This window comes from Kogia breviceps, chromosome 2 (genome assembly GCF_026419965.1).
Source record: "Kogia breviceps isolate mKogBre1 chromosome 2, mKogBre1 haplotype 1, whole genome shotgun sequence".
Lineage (NCBI taxonomy): Eukaryota > Metazoa > Chordata > Mammalia > Artiodactyla > Physeteridae > Kogia > Kogia breviceps.
Genome location: NC_081311.1, coordinates 115,589,783 through 115,610,388, shown reverse-complemented (window position 1 = coordinate 115,610,388; position 20,606 = coordinate 115,589,783). Strand labels below are relative to the sequence as shown.

The following is a 20,606-nucleotide window of genomic DNA, read 5'->3' as shown; positions in this document are numbered from 1 at the left end:
AAAACACAAAGGGAACTCACCCCTGTGTCATTCCTTAGGTTCCAAGTTCTCTAGCCAGTCTGCCTTCTTTCCACCTTCCAGAGTCTTTCTATGTTTGTTTTACATGTCATGTCCAGTGTTTTTAGTTGTACTTACCAGGGGGAATACGGAAAAGTATATCTGTATCATTTCCCCCAAATAGATTCTACAGTAGGATATTTTGGTACTTGTGTCTCATAATATAGTAAAGGTTATTGATATTGGCTTCATCTGTTGAATTGCTCAATTATTCTGAACTGGAAAACCTTGTGCAGCAATCCTAGGAATTTCAATCTGGTATAAGACTGTACCAATGTGATACTTGCTTGGGATAAGGAATCAATTTGGTTATTTCTTATTTGAACATAATTGACAAATAGTAAGCTTTTTTTTTTTTTTTTTTTTTTGGTGGTATGCGGGCCTCTCACTGTTGTGGCCTCTCCCATTGCGGAGCACAGGCTCCGGACACGCAGGCTCAGCGGCCATGGCTCACAGGCCCAGCCGCTCCGCGGCATGTGGGATCCTCCCGAACCAGGGCACGAACCCGTGTCCCCTGCATTGGCAGGCGGATTCTCAACCACTGCGCCACCAGGGAAGCCCAATAGTAAGCTTTTGATTAAGATTGAAAGTTTATTTACAACCAGAGTAAATTATTTTCTTCTTCACTGATGAACATTTGGATAACTTGGAAAATATGCCTCATGACTATTTTGCTTATTGATACTTACCACTCTGAAAATATTTCATTGTTTGAAAACATTGTGAGCATCTGAATTGTTTCTTTTGAATTTTGAGTAGAGTTAATGGGAGCTAGATAGGAGCTATCCCTCTGTCCTGGATTATAATAGTAAAGGTCCAGCTGTGTGACATGCGGGGAAGTCTCAGTGGAAAGAGAGAGAGAGAGAAGACTCTGTGTGTGTGTGTGTGTGTGTGTGTGTGTGTGTGTGTGTGTGTGTGTGTGCGCGCGCGCGTGTGTGTGTGTGCATGAAAGCTGAGGACAGTAAATTCTGGCCTGCCCAGAGAATGTTCAGCAGTCTGAATCACCAAGTTCCAGTGTCACAGGGAACTCACATCTGGTCTGAGACTCTGTATGAGGCTAGTCATGTACAGTTGCAAGACTGCCAAGTGTCAGTGTTCAGAACTGGTAGGTCCAGCCAAGTCCACATAAGCCATGTCAGAGGCAGAGTCAGTCCTGGAAAAGGGGGCTCAAAAGAATCAGATGTGGACATAAATGCTACCACCACCTGACCTATGTTTTAGGGACTGATTACTGCTACAGTCCTATCTAGAAACTGGTTGAGGCCCGAGATCCATGGAAAAGGCCTGTTGCATGGACTGGCCCCAGAGGCACAAGCCTGGTGAAATCAGAGGGACAGAGATGATGGGATGGTTGTAGCCAGGCCTTATCGGGGGCCATGCTCTAGATGTGGGAGTCAGAACTTCCTTTCAGACCCTCACTCACTCCCTAGATGCTAGTCATCCGGGCTGTCTGTTGTTTCGGGTCTGACAGGCTCTTAGTACCAAGACTGAGGTGAGCAGGTCAGAGAGGGCTCAAATTGATACCCAGAATCAGTTTGGCATACCAGCAGAGCAGGGTGGAAAAACTGCCCTTGGCTGATTTTCTTTTGCTTTTTAGCACTTTCCCTATACTTTTAGAGCCAAAAGACAAGTAGGAAATTTAGGGAATTTTCTTAATGTCAGAAATAGTTCCCCTAGGAGTCCAGGCAGTTGTTTCTCTTCTTAAGAATGTGAGTGCATTGGAAAGGCCCCGATGTGAGAATCAGAAGCTTAAGATCAAGTGCCAGAGGGAGAGGACAGGCAAGTGTCCCCAGCTTGTCTTAGGAAGATAGGAATGATAGGATCAGTCCTGCTGCTCACAGGATTGTTTTGGGTGAAAATAGAGTAAAAAAAGTTTAAGTGCCACGTGATGTCTCATAATGTAACATCTCATTATATGTCTGCACAAATATAAATGCTTCTCTTTGTCTGATTTTTCTTTTCTGTTACGTGGAGAAAAATGACTCTTCCTTAGTAGGAAAATTAATGGAGGAGAACAAGTTCATGGATATTGGACAGTCCCATTCTGTAGTTTTAAGGAAACAATTGAGCATTAGTGTAATTTTTGGACAGTGACATAAAGATACATTTTTATTTTCCTTCAGATTATCCATTTCTAAATTCTTTCTACTAATTGAGTGTCAGCTTCTCAGGTTTTTATTTTTTTTTCACCCTTGGTAGCTATAAATATCCTTCACTGATAATGATGTCCTTACAACTAAGAAGGAACTTAGAAAATTTGCTGTAGCCTTCACTAACTTGTTTGCATTGAAGTAGTATTGGCCAGAATTCCAAAAAATTGTTAAACAAGTAGAGTTTGTCTGTGATGGACTTTAGCCTCTTGCTGTCACTCAAATGTCTGTGTGGAGCGGTACCCTAATACCTAGGCACCTAGACACTCAGGAATTCTTCGTTGTATGCATGTGTGAGTGGATGAATGGGTGCTTGCTGCCCTTTGACTCAGGCTCACATTGTGGTGCTCTCTCTTCAGCTCCAGCGGGCCCTCTGCTGCCAGTACTTACATTGTACTGTATTCCAGAGGCCTCCAGCTACTAACAAATTTGCAGCTTGTTACCTAGTAAACTAGTTTGTGTTACCCTGCTGTGACCGATGGTAGACCTATCAGAAAAGTGTTAGTAAGGAGTGTCTGCATCACTCTCACGGTAAGTAATCAGTAAATATTAGCTGCTGTCATCATTACCATCCTCATCTTTATCATCGTCATCGTCACATAATCATCATTATCCAGAATATTCCCCTGTAGTCATTTTCACATTTTGTTCCCAGGAACCATCAGGGCGGTAAGAATTTTCCCAGATGATAGTGAAGATTTGTTGGGATGGTTTGGGTGGAGGAGTAGCGAGAATCGGTGAGAGGGAGGAATGTGTGTGGGGAGAAAAAATAAGTCTCTGCTCCCCTCATGGTCCCCTCACCTCTTTAACCAGATAAGCTATGCTTTTATCTGTTCTATATATCTGTATTCGTGGTGGATTTTATTTTTGAAAGGATTCCACAGCTTAATTTTCTTTTTCAAAAGAAATACTATCAGCAATATACTGGTTGCTGGAGAGTGTAAGATGAATATAGCTCTTTTCTTGTAAGTGTGCAGATGACAGTGACAAGGGAAGGGAAAAATAACTGACCACATTTCAGAGTGTATTCTTAAGCAAGTATCAATAATTTGTGCAGCCTTTAAAATTAATGTGTTGCTCATTGGAAGCTAGCATGTTGAACAGCGCGTGTGTCATACCAATCTCACTGTCCCTTGTTGTTGTTTTTTTAACATCTTTATCGGAGTATAATTGCTTTACAATGGTGTGTTAGTTTCTGCTTTATAAGAAAGTGAATCAACTATACATATACATATATCCCCATATCTCCTCCCTTTTGCGTCTCCCTCCCACCCTCCCTATCCCACCCCTCTAGGTGGTCACAAAGCACCGAGCGGATCTCCCTGTGCTATGCGGCTGCTTCCCACTAGCTATCTATTTCACATTTGGTAGTGTATATATGTCCATGCCACTCTCTTACTTTGTCCCAGCTTACCCTTCTCACTCCCCGTGTCCTCAACAGGAATAAAGATGCAGGCATAGAGATGGACTTCAGGTCACTGTCCCTTCTAATAGAGCTGCTAGGTTAGTGAATAGGGTGGCTGTATCCCTTACCAGCTGTTTGACCTTAGAACAGTCACTGAACTTGGTGAACTTCAATGTGCTTAGCTGTAAAATGCCAAAAATCGTAGCATTATAAGGATTAAATAAAACTTGTTCTCTAATGTACAATACCTGGTATACCTTTGGCCTCAGTATATACACATGCATATGTACTCTCTATATTTAACATACAGAAAGCATTAAATGAAATCAGCAGGGCATTTCACACACCCTCTCATGATAGCCTTACAACTAAGATGGGTAGGTCTATTCGTAATTTGCTAACCATCCTCCTTGAACAGGTATGTGCTCATGAATTCCGGTAGCCTTAAAGGGAGATCCCGGGTCATTACAGAAAAAGCACAGATGTGGGTTCAGACAAACTTTATCTAAAAGTCCAAGTTCTGTCATTTACTAGATTCATGAGCAAGTCACTTCAGCTGTTTAAGTCTCTATTTCCTCATCGACAAACTAGGTAATCAGCTAGGATTTTGTGAGGATTAAATTCTAGAAAACACTAAGGGTCAGTTGCCAATCAGGGTATTTCATATGCGGTAGGTGCTCAAGAAATGTTCCTTCTCTTCTCTACTCTGGTGGGATGCCACAAACAAAAACCCAAACCAAGTGTCCTAGAATTTTGGATGACAGAGAACAAGAAATAATTAAAAGAATAATGAGTTATAAGGATGAAATACATTATCTTGATTTACCAAAATAGTGCACTGAATGTACAAAATGATATTTGAAAACGTGTTAACTCTTACATTCAAAAAATGATTATATATATAGAACACCTCTAGAAAACTTAAGGTGTCTTGAAATTCTTAACCTGAAGAAAGAATTCTGTGGGGAGGCAAAATACCTGTATTCACACTATGAAATCACTGAATCTTGGAGTTTGAAAGATTGTTACATGCAAATGCAGGTACATTTGTATTGTGTTGTTCCTAAGCAGAGAATTATAACATGAGAAGCATAGGGCAAAGATAGCAATTCTAGAAAGACATCTTCTTTCTAATAATTAGATTCCTTCAACAATGAAGTAGGGTGTGTGTGTGTCTGTGTGTGTCTGTGTGTGTGTGTGTGTGAGATATGTTTTGAAGAAATAAGTTTGATATTACTGATGAGATTGTAGAGATTCTTGTGTCAGAGATGCCTAATGGACAAGGAGCTCCTGGTATTTAGAGGGAGAGGAGATGTCACATTTCACCTGATTTGACAGCTCCTCTGTAAAACCTTGGGAAATTGTCTAGAGCTCCCCTGTTGCAAATATTCTCTGTACTCTTTCATAGAAAGGAGTCTAAATGAAAATGAATTCAACAACCAGTAGGTGGAATATTGCAGCCAAGTCTTTCCAAGGGATTCCCAAATGGGTGGGATGTTGCATGAGTTCAGTTTCTAAGTTCACATCTAATTAATTCTGTGATCACGTACCTATATGATTAAGTTAACACAGCATGCATACAGAAATCAGTAAGATTAATAACGGGTAATGTTTTCAAGTATAAGTTCAGAATATACTGGTAGCATAGAATATTATCTCATCTCTAAAATGGGCATTTTAGAGGAGGAAGAATTTCAAGAACATCCTATATAAGGAAGAGAGTTTGGTTCCCAATGGTTATTGCGGCCCCAATTCTATTTGGTTATTAGTCTAATAAAAGACAAAGTGATTTTGTGATGTGTGGCCTCTAAGAATCAAGAAGCAATCATTTTTCTATGCTTTGTCTAGTGTTACTTAGAATCTTCCTGTGAACAGGGCTCTATTTAGTCTTCCTCATTTGAGTGACATGCACAATCAGGAAAACTCTGGGAGTCATTTGAATAAGCCAGCTAGTGTAACTGTGAATCTTGTTGAGAACGATGGAAAGGTTAAATGCTTTGCAATACGTGTATTCTGAGGGGAGCCCTCAGAGGCTGCTCTCTGGTTTCACTGAGAGTAGAACTTGGGCCAAAAGAACTAGCTATGTTTTATCGGGCTTAATACACTGCCATTTCAAGGTCATTGCCAGTTATTATGTGATCATGAGAAGATAGACTTTAATTTCAGTGAGCATTAGCATTGTCAGCAACAAGCCTTTTTGCATGTGGTATGCCAGGTGCTGCATAAAATATGTTAAACTAGCATACCGCTTGCTCTCTACATGCTTACAGTATGAAGCACGATGCAGGCTATTTTAGATATAAGCAAATCTGAAAGGTACGGTGATTAATAACAGCAGCTAAAGTCATGCCTTCCATTTATGTACCACGTTCTGGTTTACAAAGCTCTTAAGAGAGCAGAACATTCTTCCCAGGAAGGTGATGGATCCTGTGAAGCAGAAATGTTTCTGGTACCACTTTCCCTGAAGGGAATTGAGTCTGTATTTTTATTGAAGAATCATAAGATGCAGCTTAAAGGATGTGATCATAGCAAAATGACCCAACCAGAGAGAAAATTCCACCTGGAAATAAGAAGCTAGATCATTTTGCTGAGTTTTGATGTGGAAAAGGGTTGGGGAAGATCAAGGTACAGGATATATGGAAGATTTAATGAAGCATATAATGTGGAAAAAAGGAGAGACATATATGTAAGCCCTGAAATGGAGCCTGCCAAGTTTATTCAGGTGTCCAGTGCATTATCAGTAGTGAAAAGTAGTGAACCAACGTTTCCTCGCTAATACTTGCCTGTCCCTCATACCTTAGATCTGGTGTTACTCCAGACAGAGAGTATGTGACTCTTTCCCTCTTGATTGTAAGCCGTTGCATCTATTTCTCTGTTGTTTTCCTAATGTCTTTCTGTCTGGGTCTAGCGTCGAATTCTTTCTTCTTACCTCCTATTTACTACCGTAGCCTCTAAAAAACAGTGCTTAGCATTATCATTCTTCAGTAGTCCTTTCTGATTAATGTCACTGGCATTAGACAACTAGATCACTTGTTTTAAACAATACATTGTGGTAAGATACTGCCTTTAATTTATTCCATACCTCCATTGCTTACCCAGACAGACTTATAAAGGAAGCTTTTAAATTACATATAGAGTCATAATTTTGTAGGCATATGTCATGTATATGCATGTCTATTTTCAATTGATTTATGTATTTTCACTCATTTGATTATAAGGTTCTTAAACATGGAAACTCTTTAATGCTTTTTAACACCCTACAGGACCAGCATCTTTCTTTACTGTTGATTTCCAATAAATATTAGTGGGCAGACAATACTTGAAGATTTGGGAAGAGAAATCTGTGTGACAGCTGCAGAACTACCACTAAGCTTGGGTTACCATTCAGCTTGCATCTTTCTTTCTGAGAGAAATGGGTTGTGATTTGTGCTTACCATCTAGCTGTCTTGTTTAGCTTAAGTGCTATTTACCTTATGGAATAAATTCATAAGCAAGAAAGTCCGTGTTACATTTTGACTCTATTTTAAAAGAACCTTTTAGAACAGTGGGCCAAAATATGGTTACATTAAATTTGGAGAGAATCATTGTCCCTAGATGTACTTTATTTGCCTTGTTGAGCTGTGTCAACACATCAACAAATGAGGTTTACCACTTTGAAAGGTGACGTGAAAATATTGGGTGTGGGATATATGATTGCTGTCTAACCTTTTGAAAACCAAGCTTGTACCCTTAACTGAAAATCTTGACATTTTGGTTGTGAGCCTCACTTATGGAACACCTCAGAATAAACTTGGAACTTGAAGGTCAGTGAAGAAACTCATTGTCAATTCAGCGTGGAGAAGCTTACATAACACCTCTGCAGCCAGGTCTGGCTTGTGTTAGTGCTACCAGAGCCTCACTCTCATGAGTGCTCCAGCCTCTCATCAGAGGGGCAGGAGGAAACTGAGGTGCAGACAGACAGAGTATACAGATGACAAGGCAAGCCTTCAAACAGCACAGAGACTTAGAGATGCTTGAGGGAAAACTAGATGAGTCTTGAAATACTAGCTTCAATGTAAACATCCCCAAAGACCAAGTGGATGAAATTGAAGGAAAAGATGAGAAACTTGGAAGAGGCAGACAGACAAATTTGAAACAAGTGTTTCCGTGACTGGAGGGGCAAGCATAAAGTGGTTTAAAAGCATTTCTGAGGAAGCCAGATATGTCAAAATCAGGGGTTCTTGACAGAGGACTTGAATGGGAATGGGGCATTTTTAGCACCAGGCTTTGGAAGAAGAAAGAGGTTCCACTCATCACCATATTGAGAATATTCAACACCCATATTATTGCAGGAGTTGTTCATGGAGATGACATCAGGATTGTACCCACCCACCCCCAGAAAGAAGAAGAAAGACAGGAAGAGTTTTGAATAGATTTGAAAACAAATGTCTAAGTTGGAACATCAAAATTAGGCAGACACAGGGGACAAGAAACCACAGAGACAGTTAACCAGAGAGATGGTGATGAAGTGAGAAAGCCCACTGAGTGGGCAGGCAGCATAGTTGTTGAGCCTGTCAACTCCATAGTGGAATGGGAGTCAAGTGTTTCTCTGGTTGAAGAAAACAAGAGGTCAAGTGAAGAGAATCTGTGGAAGGACAGGAGCTGATAGTTGAGGATAAATATTATTTAAATGTTTCAGTAGCAAGCAAATGGGTATTGGAATTCAAAGTAAATGTACTATTAGATGGAACACAGTAGCATGAAAGAGAATGAAGGAAAACCCTCTGAACATGGAATTAAAATTCATTACATGAGAAATCTTAAGTTATGTATGGATTTTACAACATATGTAAGCCCTAAAATAAGAATATATGACATATGTCCTTATCCGTTCACATTTAAAAGCATTTAAAAGTTAATTAGGGCTTCCCTGGTGGCGCAGTGGTTGAGAATCCGCCTGCCGATGCAGGGGACGAGGGTTCGTGCCCCGGTCCGGGAAGATCCCACATGCCGCGGAGTGGCTGGGCCCGTGAGCCGTGGCCGCTGAGCCTGCGCGTCCGGAGCCTGTACAACGCAACGGGAGAGGCCACGACAGTGAGAGGCCCGCGTAGCACCCCCCCCAAAAAATATATATATATATTATATATATATATATATATATAATATATATATATATATTCCTAGGATAAAAATAATACAACTTTAGATGTTGACTCTATTGGAAATTATGTAGAAGATGATCAGTATGAATCCATATGAGTAAATCAGATTTTGAAGTCATTTCTTTCTCTCTAAAGAAACTTATTGTTTTCTGTACACCACTTCATTTTGGCCAGCAATAAGTCCAACTCAGCGTGCTGCAGCAGAATGTTTTAAGCTGAAATGTGCATTGGAATCTGTTTGTTTGCAGCAGATGATTTGACTAAGCTTTGATGCGCAGTCACTTTCTGACATTTGTGTATTTCAGCAGTGAACAATGTAAACTCATTTTCTGAGCACTTTGATTACTTGCACATAGCAGTGCCCATGGCATGTGACAGAGAAGAGCACTCTATCCACTAATCAGATAGATATGCTTCAAGTGTATTTACACAAAATAATGAAAACAGCTGTTAGATACCTTTAAACTTGAGTATGTTTTCTTATTAACCTACTAGCCTGTACACATGACAGTATAATTCTTAGCTCACTCAAGTTGCCTTTAATGACACAGTTATAAAGCTGAGAGGGATGAAAGTAATGGAATTGTAGAATGTAATGCCTCAATTGTTCTACAGTGTCTTCCTTTTTGCCAAAATAAACCACAATTAGGTCCATATGGTGTTTTGAAGTTTTCAAGCAATGACCCTAATAAAAAGTAATGAACTTCTGACAAAAGAAAGCATGGCTCTCTTTTAAGCGGATATCTTCACTATTGATCTAGATATGATTGCAGACTGATATGCTAATAGGAGAAGAAAGGTTCAGTGTTCTTGGTACAAGTGCTTTCATTTGGGATTATTTTACTCATAAAAAATTCAGAATTTAAAGGTAGAAATATTACAATCCATTAGTTATGACTCCCATGTTTTAAAGAGCTGTTATTTATTTTTTTATTTTATTATTATTATTTTTTAATCTTTATTGGAGTATAATAGCTATACAATGTTGTGTTAGTTTCTGCTGTATAACAAAGTGAATCAGCTATATGTATACATATATCCCCATATCCCCTCCCTCTTGCATCTCCCTCCCACCCTCCCTATCCCACCCCTCTAGGTGGTCACAAAGCACCGAGATGATCTCACTGTTCCTACTAGCTATCTGTTTTACATTTGGTAGTGTATATATGTCAACGCTACTCTCTCACTTTGTCCCAGCTTACCCTCCCCCCCCCCATGTCCTCAAGTCCATTCTCTACATCTGCATCTTTATTCCTGTCCTACCCCTAGGTTCATCAGAACTATTTTTTTTTTTAGATTCCATATATATGTGTTAGCATATGATATTTGTTTCTCTCTTTCTGACTTACTTCACTCTGTATAACAGATTCTAGGTCCATCCACCTCACTACAAATAACTCAATTTCATTTCTTTTTATGGGTGAGTAATATTCCACTCTGTATATGTGCCACATCTTCTTTATCCATTCATCTGTTGATGGACAATTAGGTTGCTTCCATGTACTGGCTATTGTAAATAGAGCTGCAGTGGACATTGTGATACATGACTCTTTTTGAATTATGGTTATCTCAGGGTATATGTCCAGTAGTGGGATTGCTGGGTCATAGGGTAATTCTATTTTTAGTTTTTTAAGGAACCTGCATACTGTTCTCCATAGTGGTTGTATCAATATACATTCCCACCAGCAGTGCAAGAGGGTTCCCTTTTCTCCACACCCTCTCCAGCATTTATTGTTTGTAGATTTTTTTGATGATGGCCATTCTCACCTATGTGAGGTGATACCTCATTGTAGTTCTGATTTGCATTTGTCTGATGATTAGTGATGTTGAGCATCCTTTCATGTGTTTGTTGGCAATCTGTATATCTTCTTTGAGAAATGTCTGTTTAGATCTTCAGCCCATTTTTGGACTGGATTGTTTGGTTTTTTTGATATTGAGCTGCATGAGCTGCTTGTATATTTTGGAGATTAATCCTTTGTCACTTGCTTTGTTTGCAAGTATTTTCTCCCATTCTGAGGGTTGTCTTTTGGTCTTGTTTATAGTTTCCTTTGCTGTGCAAAAGCTTTTAAGTTTTATTAGGTCTCATTTGTTTATTTTTGTTTTTATTTCCATTTCTCTAGGAGGTGGGTCAAAAAGGATCTTGCTGTCATTTATGTCAAAGAGTGTTCTTGCTATGTTTTCCTCTAAGGGTTTTATAGTATTGGCCTTACATTTAGGTCTTTCATTCATTTTGAGTTTATTTTTGTATGTGGTGTTAGGGAGCGTTCTAATTTCATTCTTTTACATGTAGCTGTCCAGTTTTCCCAGCACCACGTATTGAAGAGGCTGTCTTTTCTCCATTGTATATTCTTGCCTACTTTATCAAAGATAAGGTGACCATATGTGCGTGGGTTTATCTCTGGGTTTTCTGTCCTGTTCCATTGATCTATATTTCTGTTTTTGTGCCAGTACCATACTGTCTTGATTACTGTAGCTTTGTAGTATAGTCTGAAGTCAGGGAGTCAGGGAGCCTGAATCCTCCAGAACCGTTTTTCTTTCTCAAGATTGCTTTGGCTATTCAGAGTCTTTTGTGTTTCCATACAAATTGTGAAATTTTTTCTTCTAATTCTGTGAAAAATACCATTGGTAATTTGATAGGGATTGCCCTGAATCTGTTGATTGCTTTGGGTAGTATAGTCATTTTCACAATGTTGATTCCTCCAATCCCGGAACATGGTATATCTCTCCATCTGTTTGTATCATCTTTAATTTCTTTCATCAGTGTCTTATACTTTTCTGCATACAGGTCTTTTGTCTCCTTGGGTAGGTTTATTCTTAGGTGTTTTATTCTTTTTGTTGCAGTGGTAAATGGGAGTGTTTCCTTAATTTCTCTTTCAGAGTTTTCATCATTAGTGTATAGGAATGCCAGAGATTTCTGTGCATTAATTTTGTATCCTGCTACTTTACCAAATTCATTGATTAGCTCTAGTATTTTTCTGGTAGCATCTTTAGGACTCTCTATGTATAGTATCATGTCATCTGCAAACAGTGACAGCTTTACTTTTTCTTTTCCAATTGGGATTCCTTTTATTTCTTTTTCTTCTCTGATTGCTGTGGCTAAAACTTCCAAAACCATGTTGAATAATAGTGGTGAGAGTGGACAACCTTGTCTTGTTCCTGATCTTAGAGGAAATGGTTTCAGTTTTTCACCATTGAGAACGATGTTGGCCGTGGGTTTGTCATATATGGCCTTTATTATGTTGAGATAAGTTCCCTCTATGCCTAATTTCTGGAGATTTTATATCATAAATGGGTGTTGAATTTGTCAAAAGCTTTTTCTGCATTGAGATGGTCATATGGTTTTTCTCCTTCAGTTTATTAATATGGTGTATCACATTGATTGATTTGCATATATTGAGGAACCATTGCATTCCTGGGGTAAACCCCACTTGACCATGGTGTATGATCCTTTTAATGTGCTGCTGGATTCTGTTTGCTTGTATTTTGTTGAGGATTTTTGCATCTATGTCCATCAGTCATATTGGTCTGTAGTTTTATTTTTCTGTGACATCTTTGTCTGGTTTTGGTATCAGGGTGATGGTGGCCTCGTAGAATGAGTTTGGGAATGTTCCTCCCTCTGGTATATTTTGGAAGAGTTTGAGAAGGATATGTGTTAGCTCTTCTCTAAATGTTTGATAAAATTCCCCTGTGAAGCCATCTGGTCCTGGGCTTTTGTTTGTTGGAAGACTTTTAATCACAGTTTCCTTTCAGTGCTTGTGATTGGTCTGTTTATATCTTCTATTGCTCCCTGTTTCAGTCTCAGAAGGTTGTGCTTTTCTAAGAATTTGTCCATTTCTTCCAGGTCGTCCATTTTATTGGCATATAGTTGCTTGTAGTAATCTCTAATTTTCCATTGTATTTCTGCACTGTCAGTTGTTACTTCTCCTTTTTCATTTCTAATTCTGTTGGTTTGAGTTTTCTCCCTTTTTCCCTGATAAGTCTGGCTAGTGGTTTATCTATTTTGTTTATCATCTCAAAGAACCATCTTTTAGTTTTATTGATCTTTGCTATTGTTTCCTTCATTTCTTTTTCATTTATTTCTGATCTGATCTTTATGATTTCTTTCCTTCTGCTAACTTTGGAGTTTTTTTGTTCTTCTTTCTCTGATTGCTTTAGGTGTAAGGTTAGGTTGTTTATTTGAGATGTTTCTTGTATCTTGAGGTAGAATTGTATTGCTATAAACTTCCTTGTTAGAACTGCTTTTGCTGCATCCCATAGATTTTGGGTCGTCGTGTTTTCATTGTCACTTGTTTCTAGGTATTTTTTCATTTCCTCAAGGATCTCTTGGTTATTTAGTAGCATATTATTTAGCCTCCATGTGTTTGTATTTTTTACAATTTTTTCCTGTAATTGATATCTACTCTCATAGCATTTTGGTTTGAAAAGATACTTCATATAATTTCAATTTTTTTCAATTTACCAAGGCTTGATTTGTGACCTGAGATATGATCTATTGTTGAGAATGTTCCTTGAGCACGTGAGAAGAAAGTGTATTCTGTTGTTTTTGGATGGAATGTCCTATAAATATCAATTAAGTTCATCTTGTTTAATGTGTCATTTAAAGCTTGTGTTTCCTTATTAATTTTCTGTTTGGATGATCTGTCCATTGGTGTAAGTGTGGTGTTAAAAGTCCCTCTACTATTATTGTGTAACTGTCGATTTTCTCTTTCATAGTTATTAGCAGTTGCTTTATGTATTAAGGTGCTCCTTTGTTGGGTGCATATATATTTATAATTGTTATATCTTCTTCTTGGATTGTTCCCTTGATTATTATGTAGTGTACTTCTTTGTCTCTTATAATAGTCTTTATTTTAAAGTCTCCTTTGTCTGATATGAGAGTTGCTACTCCAGCTGTCTTTTGATATCCATTTGCATGGAATACCTTTTTACATCCCCTCACTTTCAGTCTGTATGTGTCCCTAGGTCTAAAGTGGGTCTCTTGTAGACAGCATATATATGGGTCTCCTTTTTATATCCATTGAGCCAGTCTATGTCTTTGGTTGGAGCATTTAAACCATTTACATTAAACATAATTATTGATATATATGTTCCTATTACCATTTTCTTAATTGTCTTGGGTTAGTTATTGTAGGTGTTTTCCTTCTCTTGTGTTTCCTGCCTAGAGAAGTTCCTTTAGCATTTGTTGGAAAGCTGGTTTGGTGGTGCTGAATTTTCTTAACTTTTGCTTGTCTGCAAAGGTTTTAATTTCTCTGTCGAATCTGAATGAGATCCTTGGTGAGTAGAGTAATCCTGGTTTTAGGTTTTTCCCTTTCATCACTTTAAATATGTCCTGCTACTCCCTTTTGGCTTGCAACGTTTCTACTGAAAGATCAGCTGTTAACCTTATGGGGATTCCTTGTATGTTATTTTTTGCTTTTCTTTGCTGCTTTTAGTATTTTTTTCTTTGTATTTAATTTTTGATGGTTTGATTAATATGTGTCCTGGCGTGTTTCTCCTTGGATTTATCCTGTTTGGTACCCTCTTTGCTTCCTGGACTTGACTGAATCTTTCCTTTCCTATGGTAGGGAAGTTTTCAACTATAATGTTTTCAAATAGTTTCTCAGAGCCTTTCTTTTTCTCTTCTTATTCTGGGATCCCTATAATTCTAATGTTGGTATGTTTAATGTTGTCCCCAAGGTCTCTGAGACTGTCCAAAGTTCTTTTCATTCCTTTTTTCTATATTCTGCTCTGCGGTAGTTATTTCCACTATTTATCTTCCAGGTCAGTTATCTGTTCTTCTGCCTCAGTTATTCTGCTATATTTCCTTCTAGATAATTTTAAATTTCATTTATTGTGTTGTTCAGCATTGTTTGTTTGCTCTTTAGTTCCTCTAGGTCCTTGTTAAACGTTTCTTGTATTTTCTCCATTCTATTTCCAAGGTTTTGGATCATCTTTACTATCATAACTGAATTCTTTTGCACGTAGACTGCCTATTTCCTCTTCATTTGTTTGGTCTGGTGGGTTTTTACCTTGCTCCTTCATCTACTGCATATTTCTCTGTCTTCTCATTTTGCTTAACTTACTGTGTTTGGGTCTCCTTTTCTCAGGCTGCAGGTTCATAGTTCCCGTTGTTTTTGGTGTCTGCCCCTAGGGGGTAAGGTTGGTTCAGTGGGTTGTGTAGATTTCCTGGTAGAGGGGACTGGTGCCTGTGTTCTGGTGGGTGGGGCTGGATCTTGTCTTTCTGGTGGGCAGGGCTGAGCCTGGTCATGTGCTTTGTGGCATCTGTGAGCTTAGTATGATTTTAGACAGCCTCTCTGCTAATGGGTGGTGTTGTATTCCTTTCTTGTAGTTGTTTAGCTTGGGGCATCCAGCACTGGTGCTTGCTGGCCATTGTGTGGAGCTGAGTTTTAGTGTTGAGATGGAGATCTCTGGGACTGCTCTCGCCGATTGATATTATGTGGGGCCCGGAGGTCTCTTGTGGTCCAGTGTCCTGAACTCGTTTGTCCCACCCCAGAGGCTCAGGCCTGACACCATGCCGAAGCACCAAGACCCTGTCAGCCACATGGCTTAGAAGAAAAGGGAGAAGAAAATAAAGGAAAAAATATTTAAAAAATAAAGAAATAAATAAAAGAAATGAAATAAAAGAAAATAATTAAAATTTTAAAAAATTATTAAAATAAAAATAAAAAAAGAGGGGCTTCCCTGGTGGTGCAGTGGTTGAGAGTCCGCCTGCCGATGCAGGGGACACGGGTTCGTGCCCCGGTCCAGGAAGATCCCACATGCCGTGAAGCGGCTGGGCCCATGAGCCATCGCCGCTGAGCCTGCACATCTGGAGCCTGTGCTCCACAATGGGAGAGGCCACAACAGTGAGAGGCCCGCGTACCACAAAAAATAAAAATAAAAATAATTTTTAAATAAATAAATAGGGAGCAACCCAACCAATAAACAAATCCACCAATGATAACAAGCGCTAAAAAGTATACTAAGATAAACATAAAAATCAGAAACAAGTCAGTCGAAGACAGCAAACCCCAAGTCTACAGTTGCTCCCAAATCCACCACCTCAATTTTGGGTTGATTTGTTGTGTGTTCAGGTATTCCACAGATGCAGGGTACCTTGAGTTGATTGTGGGGATTTAATCCGCTGCTCCTGAGGCTGCTGGGAGAGGTTTCCCTTTCTCTTCTTTGTTCGCACAGCTCCTGGGGCTCAGCTTTGGATTTGGCCCCGCCTCTGCGTGTAGGTCGCCCTCAGGCCTCTATTCCCTCCCAGACAGTACAGGGTTAAAGCAGTGACTGATTAGGGGGCTCTGGCTCACTCAAGCCAGGGGGAGGGAGGGTACAGTAGTTATAATTGGAATGCGGGTGGAGCCTGAGGCAGCAGAGGCCAACATGATGTTTCAACAGCCTGAAGCATACCATGTGTTCTCCTGGGGAAGTTGTCCTTGTATCACGGGACCCTGGCAGTGGCGGGCTGCACAGGCTCCCAGGGGGGTGTGGATAGTGACCTGCTCTTGCATATAGGATTTTTGGTGGCTGCAGCAGCAGTGTTAGAGTCTCATGCCTGTCTCTGGTGTCTGCGCTAATAGCCGCAGCTTGCGCCTGTCTCTGGAGTTCATTTTGGCAGTGCTCTGCCTTCTGTGGGCAGATGGGGAAGGAATCCCCTCTCCTCGCCCACCCTGAAACAGTGGTCTCTTGCCTCTTACGCTGGTTCAGACTTTTTCTCAGACTCCCTCCCAGGTAGCTGTGACTCACCAGCCCCCTTCAGGCTGTGTTCACGCAGCCAACCCCAGTCCTCTCCCTGGGATCTGACCTCTGAAGCCCGGGCCTCAGCTCCCAGACCACCACCTATCCCAGCGGGTGAGCAGAGAAGCCTCTCAGGCTGGTGAGTGCTGGTCAGCACCGATCCTCTGCGGGAATCTCTCCGCTTTGCCCTCCGCACCCCTGTTGCTGCGCTCTCCTCCGTAGCTCCGAAGCTTCTGCCCTCCACCCCCCACAGTCTCCTCCTGCGAAGGGGCTTCTAGTGTGTGGAGACCTTTCCTCCTTCACAGCTCCCTCCCACTGGTACAGGTGCCGTCCCTATTCTTTTGTCTGTTTATTCTTTTTTTCTTTTGCCCTACCGAGGTACATGGGGAGATTCTTGCCTTTGGGGAAGTCTGAGGTATTCTGCCAGCATTCAGTAGGTGTTCTGTAGGAGTTGTTTCACATGTAGATGTATTTTTGATGTATTTGTAGGGAGGAAGGTGATCTCCATGTCTCACTCCTCCGGCATCTTGAAGATCCCTCAAAGACCTGTTATTTAAAGCAAAGAAATGGATATTCAAGAACAGGGAATTTCATAGGCATCTGTAATATGTAATACTGGAGATCGTCACCTAGAAAAGACTGCAGGAATTTGTTTTGGGGATATCATGTACTTGTATACATTGGGCTTTTGAAGTTCTGGTTTTGATTGTTTGGGATTTTTATGGGTTTCAAACTGCTTCAAGGGATGATGACATTTTATTTCAAGTACACCTACCTCATCTTCAAACTACATATCTAACTGTAACCCTGAAGTTATTTGTTTAGAAATTTATTTAAAAAATAATATCAAAGTAGGCAAAATCATTAGAATATCCTTAATATTAATAAAGCAGTAAAGGTACCCAGAATCTTGGGCTTCCCTGGTGGCGCAGTGGTTGAGAGTCCGCCTGCCGATGCAGGGGACATGCGTTCATGCCCCGGCCCGGAGGGATCCCACATACCACAGAGCGGCTAGGCCTGTGAGCCATGGCCGCTGAGCCTGCGCGTCCAGAGCCTGTGCTCTGCAACGGGAGAGGCCACAACAGTGAGAGGCCCACATACCGCAAAAAAAAAAAAGGTACCCAGAATCTTAAAAATAGATTAAATTAGAAAGACATAAACTGTAGAATAGATTATGAGTATGATAACTATACTGGTATAGGTGGGAGGGAGAGAAAGTAACAATATGCAAGGAAGAGGATTAGGGTCATTTTAACTAGGAATACCTGGATTTGAATCTGTACACAGCAGCATACCAACATTTTCCCTGTGTTCAGTGTACTTAACTTTTTGGAATCTTGGCTTCCTCATCCAAGAGATAGGGGTTATATTATAAGTGTTAAGATAGGGAAGCAGCCACATAGCACAGGGAGATCAGCTCGGTGCTTTGTGACCACCTAGAGGGGTGGGAGGGAGACGCAAGAGGGAAGGGATATGGGGATATATGTATATGTATAGCTGATTCACTTTGTTATAAAGCAGAAACTAACACACCATTGTAAAGCAATTATACTCCAATAAAGATGTTAAAAAAAAAAGATACAGTGCATGATGCATCCAACAAATTGCCCAGCAAATAGTAGGTACTCAGTAAATGCAGTTGTTTATTATTATCATCATCATTATATTATTATTAACCTCCTAAAGCAACTTATTAGAATGACTTACACTTACTGTGTTTTGTGTGTGTATGTGCTGAATTCAATTATACAATTCAGTACATATTTACTGAGTCCCTACTATGTGTCAAGAATGTTAATGGTACTATAGAAAATACACTACTAATAAAATGTACACAAACAAGTAACAACAAAATTGTTAATCTGTTCTTTATGTTATTAGTAAGGCTTCTGGCCAACAGTAAACTGGTTATGTTTTAGGGGAGTCAGAGTTACACTTGGATTTTCGACTGCACAAGGGGTTGGCTCAAGGGTCAACTGTAATTTAACCTGTTAATAAAAAAACAGAATCATATCTTAATTAACATGTCATGGACAATTCACTGTGTAATTGATCAGAAGTTTCCATTGTATAGTTACCATGTTCTTATCTTATTGAGATTGAATTATAACCTAGATCATCACCATTTTTACTAACATTTTAGGGTATTTTGAGAGATAATGGTTGATTAAATATAAAACATGCTTTAAACTGGGGAACCTACTTTAAAATTGGTTTGAAGATTTGTCATACTCTCCTAAATAAAATATTTAATTACATTGCATTCCAAAGTAATATCCTTCATATAAATGTTTATGTAATCACCATTCTAAAGATTTGTAGAGTGCAGGTTAGGTACCAAGCACTGTTTGGGGCACTGGATATACAGTGATGCTACTGGTGTGATGTGACTGACAGTTGAGTATACATACATAACGCTTCTCTGCATGCCTGTTGTTTCCCACATAGCAGTCCACTGACTTTCTCTGTCAATGATAACAAATCTCGAAACTCTTTTGCAATCCTTTTATACTATTGGGTTGGCCAAGAAGTTCATTCTGTAACATCTTAGGGAAAAACCCTGACGAACTTTTTGGCCAACCCAATACTTTAGGTCCATGTAACTTGCATTTTAATTTCACTATTACTGGCAGATCTTTGTTCTTTGAAGAGTACATTTGACTTAGGGAATTAGTCAATACTGTTTGGAGCCCAATTTCATGGATCAGAGCTTTGAATCCTGAAAGACAGGGGACTGTTGGTTATAAGACAATTGTTTGCTTGGTGTTGTTTTATTTATCTCTTTATTTGGTAGTCCTTAACTTGGTCAGGAAGCCCATTCCAGAAACAATAAGAGCACCACTTCCCAAGGTGATTGGTTTGTAAATGTCAAACCCTCAAGGGACACATATCTTCAAGTTTATTACTTTCTCTTTTCTTAAGTTCATTAGTTTTTAAACATTTTTGCTCCTGTATGTCATGTCAAGCGCATTATTCATGTGAAGAGTATTTGCAGGCCTCTTGGCTTTAGCCAGGCAATTTCCTTTGTTGTCCCTGATTCTGCATTATTCCTTTATCTTTGAACATTTTTTTTAAAAAAGCTGTTTCACACACCAAGAACTTTTTCTAAAGTAATTTAGTCTATAAAAATGTTTCTTAAAAACATAGGATCTCAGTGCCATAAATCCATTATGATCAGTGTGCTTTCTTGTCAGTCTATTTGTGTTGTCTGGTGGTGGATGTTGTTATAGAGAAGCAGTTGGTCAACCAAATTGTTTTCCACCTTATGATAACTTGATATCTTTGCATTGCTGTGCCAAATAATCTTTCTTCACTTTAAGTCTAATAGCTTTACTAGAATAAGACTTTTGTATTGATTCTTCTTGCTGGCTTTCCCCTTAATAGTCAATGTTTTCTTTTGATGTATATATTAATATATGATGTATATATGTATATCATCATGTGTATACGTATACATCATCATATGTATATATATATGCACAACTTGTCTTTTATTTAGAAGTTTCCTGTAAGTACAGTGAAGCCCTATGATATATAATATACCTATGATAAGCATTTGGATAATCTATAAGCTGCTAAAATTAAGATCCTCCTCCAGGGGTGGGGTTTAGTTAGGAACTACTGCCTCAAGATCACTTAGATGTCCCCTTCCTCCCATATGTAGTGAATTGTGTGGAAAATGTGTTTTTCCAGCAGTTCAGAATGACTGAAAATTATTGCTTTTCTTAAACTCACCAAAATGCAAACTTTTATTCTTTTGTTAGATTGTTTTTTGAACAGCTTTACTGAAGTAAATTGATACTAATAAACTAAACATAAAGTTTACAATCTGATTACTTTTAACATATATATACACCTGTGAAACGATCACCTTGACAAGATAATGAACATATTCATCACCCCCAAAAGTTTCCTCACGTTCCTTGCAGTCTCTTCCTGTCACTGCTCACTACCCCACTCCCATCCCCATTCTTAGGCACCACTTATATGCCTTCTGTCACTACAAGTAAGTTTGAATTGCCTATAATTCTATAAAAATGGAAGCGTATTGTATGTACTCCTTCTTGTCTGGTTTCTTTCAGTCAGCATGATTATTTTAGATCCACTCTGGTTATGTGTTTCAGTAGTTCA

At 39.3% G+C, this 20,606-nt stretch overlaps 1 protein-coding gene across 17 annotated transcripts in view; it reads left to right on the top strand.

Moving 5' to 3' along the window:
• GTDC1 (glycosyltransferase like domain containing 1) overlaps positions 1 to 20,606 on the top strand; it is a 425,639-nt gene that overhangs the window by 218,740 nt on the left and 186,293 nt on the right. The window lies entirely within an intron of this gene.